At 41.1% G+C, this 13,575-nt stretch overlaps 1 long non-coding RNA gene across 9 annotated transcripts in view; it reads right to left on the reverse strand.

Moving 5' to 3' along the window:
• LOC106997781 (uncharacterized) overlaps window positions 1-13,575 on the reverse strand; it is a 47,178-nt gene that overhangs the window by 8,159 nt on the left and 25,444 nt on the right. The window contains exons 3-5 of one of the 9 annotated variants that reach the window (XR_013416842.1): window positions 3,616-8,809; window positions 2,175-2,267; window positions 1,256-1,934 (exon numbers count right to left, since the gene is read on the reverse strand). The exons of 1 other annotated variant lie outside the window; for it this stretch is intronic. This is a non-coding gene — a long non-coding RNA (uncharacterized LOC106997781). 7 more of the 9 variants (XR_013416841.1, XR_013416840.1, XR_013416839.1 and 4 more) reach the window with 7 other exon arrangements.

Genomic DNA, 13,575 nt, shown 5'->3' on the forward strand with positions numbered 1-13,575 from the left:
AGCTTTCCGCTGATGGCTAGCCAGTTTTCTCAACACCATTTATTAAATAGGGAATCCTTTCTCCATTGCTTGTTTTTGTCAGGTTTGTCAAAGATCAGATGGTTGTAGATGTGTGCTGTTATTTCTGAAGCCTCTGTTCTGTTCTGTTGGTCTATAGATGTCTTTTGGTACCAGCACCATGCTGTTTTGATTACTGCAGCCTTGTGGTACAGTTTGAAGTCAGGTAACATGATGCCTCCAGCTTTGTTCTTTTGGCTTAGGATTGTCTTGGCAATGCGTGCTCTTTTTTGGTTCCATATGAACTTTAAAGTAGTTTTTTTCCAATTCTGTGAAGAAAGTCAATGGTAGCTTGATGGGGATAGCACTGAATCTCTAAATTACTTTGGGCAATATGGCCATTTTCATGATATTGATTCTTCCTATCCATGAGCATGGAATGTTATTCCATTTATTTGTGTCCTCTCTTATTTCCTTGAGCAGTGATTTGTAATTCTCCTTGAAGAGGTCCTTCACATCCCTTGTAAGTTGGATTATTATTCTCTTTGTAGCAATTGTGAATGGGAGTTCACTCATGATTTGGCTCTCTGTTGTATAGGAATGCTTGTGATTTTTGCACATTGATTTTGTATCCTGAGACTTTGCTGAAGTTGCTTATCAGCTTAATGAGATTTTGGGCTGAGATGATGGGGTTTTGTACATGTACATCCAATATGTCTTTAATTAGCAGTGTGAGAATGGACTAAATATAATACCCAAAAGAACTGAAGGCAGAGACTTCAAGAGATATTTGCACACCCATGTGTATAGTAGTATTACGTACAATAGCCAAAATGTAGAAGCAACCCAGGTGACCACTGATGAGTGAATGGATAAACAAAATGCGGTACATCTAGACAACGGAATGTTAGCCTTAAGAAACAAGAAAATTTGCAATGTGCTGTAACATGTATGAACCTTGAGGACATAAAATAAGCCGGTCACAAAAAGAGAAATATATAATTCTACATATGAGGTACGAGGAGGGGGGATGAGAGTGATTGTTTAATGGGTGGAGTTCCAGTTCGAAAAGATGAAAACCATTCTGAAGATGGATGGTTGGGATGATTGTACAACATTGTGAATGCATTTGATGTCACAGAACTGTACACTCAAAAATGGCTAAGATGGTAAATTTTATGTATATGTATATTTTACCACATTTTGAAAATATGAAAAAAAGGAAAAAACTACCAAAACCCAAAACCTGATTCTCATTCCCAGTGAGATAAGCTACTTTAGAGGAAATCATGAGGAACCTATGGATGAACATGGTTGATGAAGAGGAACTGAAACCTTCCATTGAGCCACTTCCTGACTACAAGGACTTCCGCCTCGTGCACTGGGCAGAATTAGTGGCAGATCATATGTTGCGAGCTTGTGCTATTCACTGCCCTTGGCTCAGGCCTCTGGGTAGCTACTGTGTGCCTGCATGGTGCTAGAGCTAGATGAGTAAAATGGAATACTTGTCCTTGCAAAACAAATACACCTGTGCAGTCTGAAAGTCATTCACAAGGATTTATTCAGCACCTTTCTATGCCCAGCAACAAGCAAGTAATAAGGCAGCATTTCTCTGCTTTTCTTTGTTGAATGGTGGAGATAAGTACAGAGGGGGGCATTTAATTTAGTCTGAGGAGGGAAGTTAGGTTCCTATAGGAAGTGATGACTGAATAGCTGGATGGTGAAGTTAGCTAGCCAGGGAAGGAAGAGGACAGGCTTTCAGAGACCTAGCACCAAGAAAGATAGTAGAAAGTGCATTTCAGCAGTGAGCACAGGGCTGAGCAGGTGGTAAAAACAGCACTTCTTTTACCTGGAAAAATAGGGCAGAAGACATGAGTTTCAGGCTGTTGGGGACCAACAGAGGCAACAGACATGCTTTATTCACCTTACTGGGTTGCCTGAAATGCAGACAATGATTAAGATTTCAGATGCATAAACATGATGCTTTGCAGAAGACATTCTGAATGACACAAGGTGTTTGCCACTTGATATATAGGTCCCAGGGTAAAATTGGTTCAGAAAATGCAAATGTCCATTGGGAATCTGAAAAGGGGAAAGTCCATAGGTTTCCAGAAAGCTTGGGCAGCTTTTCACCTGTGTACCTGGAAAAACTGGGTGCACCTTGGGAAATGCCTTACCAGTAGCAAGGATGCTCCCTGGCTGGTCTAACTGGTCTGGATCTTCCTGAAGGCCCACTGCTCTTCTGAGGGATGAACACAAGCTAGAAGCAGCTGGAGGGAGGGACTGCAGATGTGTTAATGATGGCAGGCCAAAAACAGAGTGAAAGAAGCTGTCCACCCCTGCTGACTTCTCATCTGTTCTGTGCTGGGGACTGAGCTCTTCAGCTCCCCAAGTGCTGGCTTTCTGCTGTGGCTGAAAAACATCTGCTCTTTTCTTCTCTCACTTCTTTGCATTTTTTTGATCTCTTAAGGAGGCACAGAGACTCACATGAACAGTGAAATAATAGCTATTTTTTCAGCTTGAATATTGGTTGGGAGAAAGAAATTCCTGACAGGGATAGGAGAGGTTGATGGGGAAATAATTTCATGTTTTGGTTCTTTGACACTTAAGAAAATTGTGTTTTCTAATAACTATGGTTTTGAAAGTCAACACAAGTTAACTTTCTTTTCTTAGTGAGAGTCAACACAAGACAGCTTCATTTTTTTTAATTTAAAATTACTTCAGAGCTATCTCTCATCTATACTAGAAATGTCAGTGTTATTAGTGAGGGCTGGTCATTCAGAGAGGATCGGACTTACTGTCAGACATGTTAGGAAAAAAGGCAATGGATTTCTCCGGATTCTGAATAGTCTCTGCTCACCCATAGAAGGTTACTCTCCTGAAGTCACTATGTACCTTCCAGGTGTTAATTTCAGTGAGTATTTGGTGTGTGTTTTTCATGATGCTTGTAGACTTCTAAAATCCTATGGGTAAAAGAAGTCTTTACAGATGATGGCAGATGGTGCATTGGGCTTGATGTGTTCTTGCACTGCTTGTAGAAGTAGACTTTTGGGTGAGTCTAGAAAGGTGGGTAGGACCTGGGCATGAGCAGACGAGAGGAAACAGTATGAGCAGAGGGTGGAGGGTGGTCTGTGGGATGTGTTGGGGGACGTTCCTGTGTTTATTTATTTTTCTCTCTTGTGATAATTGAATGTGGCCTCTGTGCCTTGTAAGAGACAGGGTTAGAACTATGCAGGGATGAAGAAGTGAGGGTGTTCAGACAGGGACACGTGTAGCGAGCAAGATTTTGCACTCAGCTTTTTTGTGTCTACTTCATTCCCATTTGGTTGGGGTCTTTCATGTTTAGCTCATACCGTAGAGTCATTTTCATCGATATAGAAATCTATCATATAACTGCTTGACTTTTGAAAGGTTATGTTGTTTCTAAAATCAAATCTGGTTAAATGTGGGACCCTCCAGCTACCATCCCCTCCTCCCTCCCTCCCACATCCCTCTCATACATTGACTGTCCTTAGGAAGTGAAGTAGCTTTTCCCAGAATCCTTAGCCAGGACTAGCTCCATGCCTGCTCAGCTGCTTTCACACGTGTTGTGACGCACACAAAAATGGAGCTACGAACCTTTATGCGTGGAGGAACACAAATGTCTTGCATTATTTTCAATTAGCTCTTGGTGCTGAAGTCTTGTGAGTTTTTTGTCTCCCATATGTAAGGTAGAAAAAAATCTGAGAAATTCATTAGTTTATAAAGTGTCATTTAAAGGAGGAAGGAAATTCAGATCTCTGTGAACTTGAGCAAGTGAAACTTCACATAACTATTTCTGGCTTGCAGTTTGAGGTGGGAGGGGAACCGTCTTGATTTTGGGCAGGAACTTCTGAGGAAGTATAATGTGTTAACAAGGCAAGAAAGTCTCAAAATAACTACTTTCTTCTCTCTTTCTCTAGAGAGTGGGCCAATGACCTCCCATCCAGGTTTTCTCCTTTACTTCCCCCTCTTTGCAGATGATGTCACAAGGCTCTGCTGACACCCTCTGCGATCTTCAGAGCTGTGCAGAACTCACTCTAGTGCCCATTCTTCTAAGACAATCTCCTAAGCTTCTGTCCTCTCAAACTGTCCCCACACAGAGGGGACAGAGACCTCACTGAGGGTGGGACTTCAGAGCTTTTTCCAGAGCCAGATTAGTTGATAGAGCCACTGGAGAGTTCTAGAAATTTCCTTAATTGAACATTTCATGGCAGTTTGTTTGTTTGCCTGTCCTCTAGGCTAAGGTGCAACCTTTTTGGCACTTTTTCCCTTAATATGACTATCACAGTGCCTGACACATAATAGTACTCAATTAATAGCCTTTTACCTCTTTTCTCTGCAAGGGAGGTACAAAAAAATAACTACAGGGAAACTTTAGAAGAAAGAGAGGCAATTATGTATGGCTGAAGTGAAGATCAGAAATGTTTTATAGATGAGACTGATTTGAGCCAAGAATTAAAGGACAGGTTCATTCACCAGATACTATAAACACCTGGTGTATTTTAGGTTCTGCTATGAAATGAGAAATAATGGTGACCAAAAACAAACACAAAGGTTTACAATCTGATGAGGCAGATGAATGCTCACCAAATAATCACATAAATAATATAAATTTACATAGGAAACAACATAAATGTCCAACAGGAAAATGGTGAAATAAATTGTGACATGTTCTTTTATCTTAATGCTATATGGCCATTGAAATGGTTTCAAATAATCATAAAGTGATTGCAATAACACTAGTATTTTAAAAATTGGATATCAAAATACAGAATCTAATCTCTACTTTATAAAAATAAATGCATGTTTGTCTATGATAGGGAAGCTGGTTATAGACACAGTGAACAGTGGTTTTCCCTGGTGATGAATTAGGAAGCGTAGAGCATGTTCTCATTAATGACGAATGTTTTGCCAGGAGGCAAGTGGATTTGTTTTTCCATTGTTTGAATTTACAGTTAGATGCTTTGCATGCTTTAAATGAGGATTTAAAGCTTTAGCAGGGATTCCTTCTCTCTCTTTGGGTTGTTTCCATTTGGTTCTGATAAGCAGGAGGAAGGTGAAGGTCACCAAGCACTTACTGAGTGGGTTGTGTGGCTCTGGCAATAGTTTATCTGGTTGTGGGTTTCGTCTGCTTTTTTTTTTTTTTTTTTTTTTTTTTGAGACAGGGCTTCACTCTGTCACCCAGGCTGGAGTGTAGTGGCATGATCAGAGCTCACTGCAACCTCAACCTCCCACCAAGTGGTTGAGACTCAAGTGGTCCTCCCACCTCAGTCTCCCAAGTAGCTGGAACAACAGGTGTGTGCCCCATGCCCAGCTAATTGTTTTGTATTTTTCAGTAGAGATGGGGTTTTGCCATGTTGCCCAAGCTGGCCTCGAACTCCTGGGCTCAAGCAATCTGTCTGCCTCGACCTCCCAAAGTGCTGGGATTACAAGCATAAGCCACCATGCCAAGCCCTGTCTGCTATTTTTGAAGGCAAAAACTTGTACCCAAGGAGAAAGTTCTAAGAAATGCTTCCAGTGATGACGATAAGAGTTTGAGTTTCAAGCGAGTGTTTCTGAGCATCTGATTAAACTCCTACGTCAGTAACAAAAACCTGCATTGTTCTGGATTAGTTGCACCATTTCACAGTGATAGCTCCCATCTTCCACATTTCCCTTGGAAGCCACTGGCATATTATTCCTTTTAACAGCTGTTTAAAAGTCGTTTCTGTGCCTTTTTTATTTTTTTTTTAAGTAGCTGGGCATTTTTGAGCCTAAAGTCAAAAGTATTTATTATGAAGGTACTGATGATATACCCATAAGAATAGAATGGGGTATATAATTTGTTATACAATGTAAAAATTCTAAAGGTTTTTTCCTCTGACCTGCAAAATTTTCTCTTTCAAGATAGTTTGTCATTCTATGCTCTATAATGTATTTATTTTAAAGACCCACCATGTTGTTTAAGGTGAGAGAGCCCTGTTGGACTGAAGATAATGGTTCACACAGCCTGTCTTTTATGCTGTCTTGGACTTACCTTCCTTTGCATAATAGAGATACCAAGGGTAGGCCTTTTGAAGGTGGGCATGTTTTTACATTATGATATGACAGATGCTGAAAAACCTCTTACTGCTTTCATTACATCCAAAATGGATGAAATGCAGCTGTCTTCCAGAATCTTACCAGGGTTCCTGCCACCACCTGAGAGGACAGAGTGGACTGACCCCGTGGGGGAAGGACTCATCCCCACTGGGCCGGAGGGAAGAGCTGGAGGGAAGCTGGTTTCGCCAAGGACTTTCCGCAGCTCACTCTGGTTCTGCAGTGACAGCAGCTCCTATAGCAAGGGCTGTACAGTTATTCAGAAGAGTGAGGATAATGCACGTGCATTTTATATGCTTGAAGCTGGTTGACAATTTACTTTAGGGATTTATTCTTCTCACCAATTAATTTGTAACCTATTCCATCTTTGTTTTTCCTTACCTGCCAATCACTGCCCTTTTTAGGGATTGTGGTGGGGAAGAGGCTGTAATTTTCTACCAAAGTGTTGGTTACAATTCCATCCCACTATTTTGGGAAAATGTGGATCCTCCCACCTCTCAACCACGACTCCTTTCCTTTCTCAGTTCTTGCTCTGCTTCTTGCAAGTTTTTTGGATATGTCAATGAAGACGCAGTGGAGCCATTTTGTGAGATGAGTTTCCATTGACCAACATAGGAAGGAACACATGCTGCAAGCAAAGGGAGACTATGAACTGTGGACCGTGTTTGAGTAAACCTGGCTGTTTACTGCTATAACCTGATGAAATAAATGGTGGACTCGAGACTTTACGGGCTTGGCTGGCAGCCCCTAAGTCTCAGTCACCTTCAAGGAAGAAGTACGTGGGGAGAAAGAGTCACATGGCTCTCTACCAAGAACAGGTCCCATCCCTCTTCTGTCTCATCCCTGCCTCCTGAGATTGTTATTCCATCCCTGCCACAGGATGAAGGTTTGTTAGCAAGCTCTGGCAAACATCTGGTTCCTTGTACTTCCTATATACCCCACAGCTGCAGATCTCAAGAAACTTGAGCATTTATCGAAGATGGCTTTCAGTGTTAAATTGTTCCTTTTTGGTGTTGTTCAGTTTTTCAGTTAAGAAGAATGAGTGATCATTGCTTGGCTACTCCACAGATGCAAGGCAGAGCAGCTCCTTCTGGATCCCTCACCGCCTTATAAGCTGGGAGCTCTGGTGGGAGCTTTTCAAATCTACTTTCTTTTTCTGAGTCAAAGAGGAGAGGAACTGCTGACATCCTGTGAGCCAGAGCACCTGAAGCAACTCCATTTCCAGCTTGAATAGTGCAGGTAAGGAAATTGCCAGAGCCACGCATCACTAATTTTGCTCCCTGGTGCTAAGTGCACCTAGCGGGCATGCTGAGTACTGCCCCCTCCTGCTATCCAGTGGTGGCAGGGACTGGCATGGTCCCCAGTGCTTTGGCTGCCTCGGCTGCCTGTCTGTTCAGGGGCCGGTTTCAGCTGTGTGCAGCCTCCAAGCTTCAAGTACAAAGGATCACTCAGTCGTTGAAGAGCAGCAGCCACAAGCACCTCTGGTAGTTTATTGTAGGGCCCAGTAATCTTCCTACAGCTCAAGCGGCAGGCTCCTAAACAAGTATCCGGTAGAACTACTTGCATACATTACCAAGCTAGCCATGAAAAAATGTACTCATTTTAAAACATGCCAGAATTTACGCTTTTTGGTGAAAATATTAAATGATTGCTTATATTAATTATTAAGTACCATAAGGAAGGATTAAACATAAATGATCAAATATTTGCAATATGCAATACATATGACGGATAAATTAGTAAGAAAACAGTCAACACAGTAGTAGTAGAATGTCAAGAATAGGCAGTTAACAAAAAATGAAGTACCAAAGTTTAATAAAAAGATTTTAAGCATCACTAATATTATAAATAAATATGAAAGCATGCTTTTCTAGCATCCTAGCATCATATTGGCAGAGACGGAAAAAACTCACAACACACTATGTCAGGAAGGAACTGGGAAAAGTGCCTTCTCATATACTATTGGTGGGAGCCCTCACAGGGACATTTTTGTAAAGCTGTTGGGAAATAGATTATGATGGTTTGGAATATGTACACTCTTTTTCTGACATGAGAATTTCTTATTTCTTAACTCATCCTAAGATAAGCGGACAAATCCCAAAGGAGACTGGCTCAGGATGGCTGAGTGCAGTGTTATTTATTTCCCGTGCCGTCAGTGGAGCCTGCTCTGCCTCCTGTTCTCTCTGGTGTGTAGCTCACTGGATTCAGAGCTTATGCACAGCCCCAGGGCAAACCCAGAGTACCCGGCTAGTGACTGAAAGAACATTTCTTCTGTTCCGGGTGGAACAGTCACAGATTCTAGAGCAGGGGCCCTGACACTTGGTGAGCAGCATTCACTTTGCCTTTCCCTGAAGCAAATCATTAACATCCAGCACACGGCGGTTGTGTCAGCTCTGCAGATGGAGCCTGGCCCATGTGGCTGCTATCCCCAGGGCTCAGCGTCCCTGCTCTGAGATCCACCAGCAAGTCCTTAGCCAGGACAGATCTGGTCTCCTGCCCTGACTGGCACCAGCTAGGACTAGAGACTGAGTGGTCTGGGACTCAGAGAAGCAGCCGGCTCCCTCATTCCTCCCTCCTTCGTTAAAACTTCAAGTTCCCGCCGGGCGCGCTGGCTCAGGCCTATAATCCCAGCACTTCGGGAGGCTGAGGCAGGCGAATGACGACATCAAGAGATCGAGACCATCCTGGCCAACTCGGTGAAACCCCGTCTCTACTAAAAATACAGAACAGCAAGTGGAGACTCACATCATGAACTTTTGCTCCAAGAACTACCACAGGAACAAACCAGGAAAACCGAAAGAATTCACAGACTCTACGAAGGAACTGTGAGTCTGTTTGCTTTCTTAGGCTCATGGTCTGGGGCGAGTTCTCAGTGGCCTTTGAACCACACCCCTAACCCCAAAAGCAGCCATAGCAAGCCCCACCCACAGGGAGGCTGAGCTCGGAAACATCTATCCCTGCCCCCACCTGATGGTCTTTCTTTACCCACCTTGGTTTGCTGAAGACAAAGGATATAACCTCTTGGGAGGGCTATGGCCCTGCCCACAACCCAAGAAACCTGAATACTTAACCAGGCATCCCTAGGACAAGTTTGCAACCTCCCTATAGTACCGCAGCTGATGCACTCTTGAATGCGCCACTTCTTGGCTGGAGATCAACCAACACAAAACCAGTGCAGTAAACAAACACACAACCAAGAACCCTCACAGAGTCCATTTACCCCACTGCTACCTCCACTGCAACAGGTGCTGGTACCCACGGCTGAAAGACCTGAAAACAGATCACATCAGAGGACTCTTTGCAGACACTCCGCAGTACCGGCCCAGAGCCCACTGGGTGGTTAGATCCAGAAGAACAAAAACAATCATTGCAGTTTGGCTCTCAGGAAGCCCCATTCCTAGGGGAAGAAGGAGAACACCAGATCAAGGGAGTACCCTATGGAATGAAAGAATCTGAACAGCAACCCTTGAGTCCCAGATCTTCCCTCTGACATAGTTTACCTAAATGAGGAGGAACCAGAAGAACAATTCTGGTAATAAAACAAGGTTCTTTAACACCCCCAAAAATCAAGCCAGCTCACCAGCAATGGATCCAAACCAGGACGAAATTTCTGAATTGCCAGAAAAGAATTCAGAAGGTCCATTATTAAGCTAATCAAGGAGGCACCAGAGAAATGTGAAGTCCATCTTAAGTCAAAAACATGATACTGGATATGAAAGGAAAAATCTTCAATGAAATAGAGAGCATAAATAAAGAAAAATCACGATTTTTGGAAATCAAGGATACACTTAGAGAAATGCAAAATGCATTGGAAAGCCTCAGCAACAGAATCAAGCAGAAGAAAGAACTTCAGAGCTCAAAGACAAGGCTTTTAATTTAACCTAAGCCATCAAAGACAAAGAAAAAAGAATAAAAAAAAAAATGAACACAGCCTCAAAGAAGTTTGGGACTATGTTAAATGTCCCAACCTATAAATAATTGGTGTTCCTGGGGAAGAAGAGAAATCTAAAAGTTTGGAAAACTTATTTGAGGGAATAATCAAGGAAAACTTCCCCAGCCTTGCTAGACATCTGGACATCCAAATACAAGAAGCTAAAAGAACACCTGGGAAATTCATCACAAAAAGATCATCGCCTAGACACATAGTCATCAGGTCATGAAAAGTCAAGACAAAAGAAATAATCTTAAGCGCCATGAGGCAAAAGTACCAGGTAACCTATAAGGGAAAACCTATCAGATTAACAGCAGATTTCTCAGCAGGAACCTCACAAGTTAGAAGGGATTGGCGTTCCATTTTTAGCATCCTTAAACAAAACAATTGCCAGCTAAGAATTTTGTATCCAGTGAAACTAAGTGTCAAAAATGAAGGAAAGATACAGTTTTTTTCCAGACAAACAAATGTTGAGAGAATTTGCCACTACCAAGCCAGCACTGTAAGAACTGTTAAAAGGAGCTCTAAGTCTTGAAACAAATCCTCGAAATACACCAAAATAGAACATCCTTAAAGCACAAATCTCAGGGGACCTATGTAACAATAACACAATGAAAAGAAACACAAGGTATTCAGGTAACAAATAGCACAATGGATGGAATACTACCCAACATCTCAATACTAATTGAATGTAAATGGCCTAAATGCTCCATTAAAAGATACAGAACGGCAGAATGGATAAGAATTCACCAACCAAGTTTCTGTTGCCTTCAGGAGACTCACCTAACACATAAGGACTCACATAAAGTTAAGGTAAAGGGGTGGGAAAAGATATTCCATCCAAATGGGCACCAAAAGTGAGCAGGAGTAGCTCACTCAGGCTGGAGTGCACTTGCACAATCTCGGCTCACTGCAACCTCCTGGGTTCAAGCGATTCCCCTGCCTCAGCCTCCCAAGTAGCTGGGAATAAAGGCATGCACCACCATGCCTGGCTAATTTTTTGTATTTAGTAGAGATCGGGTTTCACCATGTTGGCCAGGATGGTCTCAATCTCCTGACCTCATGATCTGCCCACCTTGGCCTCCCAAAATGCTGGGATTACAGGCTTGAGTCACCACACCCGGCTAGGAGTAGCTATTCTTACATCAGACAAAACAAGCTTTTAAAGCAACAGCAGTTAAAAATGACAAAGAGAAACATTATATAATGATAAAATGATAAAAGGACTAGTCGAACAGGAAAATATTACAATCCTAAGTACATATGTACCTAACACTGAAGCTCCCAAATTTATAAAACGATTACTAATAGACCTAAGAAATGAGACAGATGGCAACACAATAATAGTAGAGGACTTTAATACTCTGCTGACAGCACTAGACAGGTCATAAAGACAGAAAGTCAACAAAGAAACAATGGGCTTAAACTATACCCTACAACAAATGGACTTAACATATTTACAGAACATTCTTCCCAACAACTGCAGAATATACATTCTATTCATCAGTGCATGGAACATTCTTTAAGGGAGACCATATGATAGGCCACAAAACAAATCTCAGTAAATTTATGAAAATCAAAATTGTATCAACTACTATCTCAGACTATAGTAGAATAAAGTGGGAAATCAACTCTAAAGAAATCCTCAAAACTATGCAAATACATGGAAGTAAAACGACCTGTTCCTGAATGACCATTGATGAACTCAAGATAGAAATTTAAAAATTCTTCGAACTGAATGATAATAATGACACCATCTATCAAAATCTCTAGGATACAGCAAAAGCAGTGCTAAGAGGAAAGTTCACAGCCTGACATCGAAACGTCTGAAAGAGCACAGACAGACAATCTAAGGTCGCACTTCACAGAACTGGAAAAACAAAAACAAGAACCATTCAAACCCAAACCCAGCAAAAGAAAGGAAATAATGAAAATCAGAGCAGATCTAAATGAAATTGAAAGAAAAAAATACAAAAGATGACAAATGAAACAAAAAGCTGGTTCTCTGAAAATATAAATAAAATTGATAGATGATTAGCAAAATTAACCAAGAAAAGAAGAGGGAAGATCTAAATAAGCTCAATGAGAAACAAAACAGGAGATATCACAACTGAAATCACAGAAATACCAAAGATTAGCTACTATGAACACACTTACACACAAAAACTAGAAAACCTAGAGGAGATGAATAAATTCCTGGAAATATGCAACTCTTCTAGATGAAACCAGGAAGATATAGAAACTCTGAACAGACCAGTAACAAGCAGTGAAATTGAAATGGTAATTAAATAATTGCCAACAAAAAAGAGTTCAAGGTCAGACAGAATGACAGCTGAATTCTATCAGACATTCAATTCAAAGAAGAATTGGTACGAATCCTGTTGACAATATTCCAAAACACAGAGAAAGAGGGAATCCTCCCTAAATCATTCCATGAAGCCAGTGTCATCCTAATGCCCAAACCAGAGAAGGACATAACAAAACAAGAAAATGACAGACCAATATCCTTGGTGAACATACATGCAAAAATCCTCAAAAAAATAATAGCAAACTTAATCCAACAGCATATCAAAAAGATAATCTACCATGATTAAGTGCGTTTCATACCAGGGATGCAGGGATAGTTTAACATACAAAAGTCAATAAATGTGATACACCACATAAACAGAATTAAAACCAAAAAATTACATGATCATCTCAATAAATGCAGAAAAAGCATTTGACAAAATCCGGCATCCCTTTATGAATAAAACCATCAGCAAAATTGGCATGGAAGGGATATAAAGCCATCTATGACAAACCCACAGCCAACATTACTCTGAATGGGGAAAAATTGAAAGCATTCCTCCTAAGAACTGAAACAAGGATGCCCACTTTCACCACCACAAGGATGCCCACTTTTCACCACTTCAACACAGTACTGGGAGTCCTAGCCAGAGCAATCAGAAAAGAGAAAGAAATAAGGGATATTCAAATCAGTAAAGAGGCATTCAAGTTGTCGCTGTTTGCTGTTGATATGAATGTACACATAGAAAACCCTAAAAACTCCTCCCAAAATCTCCTAGAAGTGGTAAGTGAATTCTGTAAAGTTTCAGGATACAAAATTAATGTACACAAATCAGTAGCTCTGCTATACACCAACAGCGATTAAGCTGAGAATCAAACCAATAACTCAATCCCTTTTACAACAGCTGCAAAATAAAATAAAATAAAATAAAATAAAATATAAAACAAAATACATAGGAGTATACCTAACCAAGGAAATCCCCTACAAGTAAAACTACAAAACACTGCTGAAAGAAATAACACATGACACAATTAAATGGAAACACATCCCATGCTTATGGATGGGCAGAATCAATATTGTGAAAATTACCATACTGCTGAAAGAATCTACAAATTCAATGCAATTCCCATCAAAATACCACCATCATTCTTCACAGAACTAGAAAAAGCAATCCTAAAATTCACATGGAACCAAAAAAGAGTCCACATAGCTAAAGCAAGACTAGGCAAGAAGATTGAATCTGGAGGCATCACCTTACCCG

This window comes from Macaca mulatta, chromosome 4 (genome assembly GCF_049350105.2).
Source record: "Macaca mulatta isolate MMU2019108-1 chromosome 4, T2T-MMU8v2.0, whole genome shotgun sequence".
Taxonomy (NCBI): Eukaryota; Metazoa; Chordata; class Mammalia; order Primates; family Cercopithecidae; genus Macaca; species Macaca mulatta.